The 1,260-nt window shown below is 36.1% G+C and overlaps 1 pseudogene; it reads right to left on the minus strand.

Moving 5' to 3' along the window:
- Positions 1–520: 520 nt before the first annotated feature.
- On the minus strand, positions 521–891 carry LOC102481954 (40S ribosomal protein S25 pseudogene; annotated as a pseudogene).
- Between the last annotated feature and the right edge of the window lie 369 nt (positions 892–1,260).

Consider the following 1,260-nt stretch of genomic DNA (forward strand, 5'->3'; position numbering starts at 1 on the left):
CCCCAGGGAGCAACTGGTCTGGGTTCTGAAAGAAAACTTGGTATCAGACCTATGAAATAGTTTTGTCAGAGAGCACAGCGAACCACAAACAGTGAAGTGAGATACAGACACATGACAAAAATCCGCATGGATCATGTCTTTGCTGATTTACGTCTCTATTTTCCTCCTTTTCTCCTCAGTCTTTAATGTTTCCCTTTTCCAATTCTACAGTTCATTTATTACTCAATAACCCACAGTTCAAAACTTGTTAAGTTTGATACAAGGTTATTAAATAGAAAAATTATATTCTGGAACTATTTAATTAGTATGGCAGTTGAACCACCATTTTACTTTTTTGTCTCAGGCTTCTTTCACCTTTTGTCAGTGGAATGAAGTAAAAGATCATTTGAAGGAAAAAAAAATCATCAATTTAGGTGGACATGACAATGTTTTGCTCATATCTGAGAGGTTGTAAGTTTTATTATTATTTTGGAGTTTAACAAATTTTAATTTTTCTAAATGTACAGTTGGTTGTGCCTGTTTATGCATCTTCCCTAGCAGCCAGGGCATCTCCACCCTTGGTATTTCTGGTGTAAATTACTTGTGCTCTGTGCTTTGACACTAGTTTGATAAATCCTTTAATAAGCTCCTGAAGTGCCACTGCCCTGGCCAGGGAACCATGAATCTTCAGCCTCTTGTAGACCACAGCTCGGATTATGATCTTATAATCAGAAACTTTCTTGCAGAATTTGTCGTATGTAGCTTTGTCAAACAAGACCAGTTGTTGAGCTTGTCCTGGACTTTGCCTTTGGACCACTTCTTGTTTTTGGCCTTGCCTCCAGATTTGTTCACTGGGTCTTTGTCCTTGGCCAACTTCCTGGTATCTTTCTTCTTGTCGTCCTTGAGTGGCATTGCAAAACCCGAGAGCAGCAGTGCCACCACAGCCTCGCTAAGATGTCATACAGAAAGGAAGTGGTGCACAACCCACAGGCCCAGAAACCTCCCAGTTTTATTATTTTAATGTGAATATACTTCTACTATGGCCAAAGAATGTCTTTTAAAAAAAGACATATAATTTAAGCTTTTGCATATTAATAGAAAACATATTTGTATGTTTAAATATTTACTCTTATAAGTTATTGGTATAAAGAACATTAAAATTAATCTTCATACTAAGACATGAAATAAAAACTTCTTGAAAGGTACTTCAAATTGAGATATAAACTATAGGATTTCAGAAAAATAATTTTCTTGCTAATAATGCTAATTTGTTAGCTTGGT

The sequence above is a fragment of the Tupaia chinensis genome, unplaced genomic scaffold (assembly GCF_000334495.1).
Source record: "Tupaia chinensis unplaced genomic scaffold, TupChi_1.0 Scaffold144023_1, whole genome shotgun sequence".
Taxonomy (NCBI): Eukaryota; Metazoa; Chordata; class Mammalia; order Scandentia; family Tupaiidae; genus Tupaia; species Tupaia belangeri.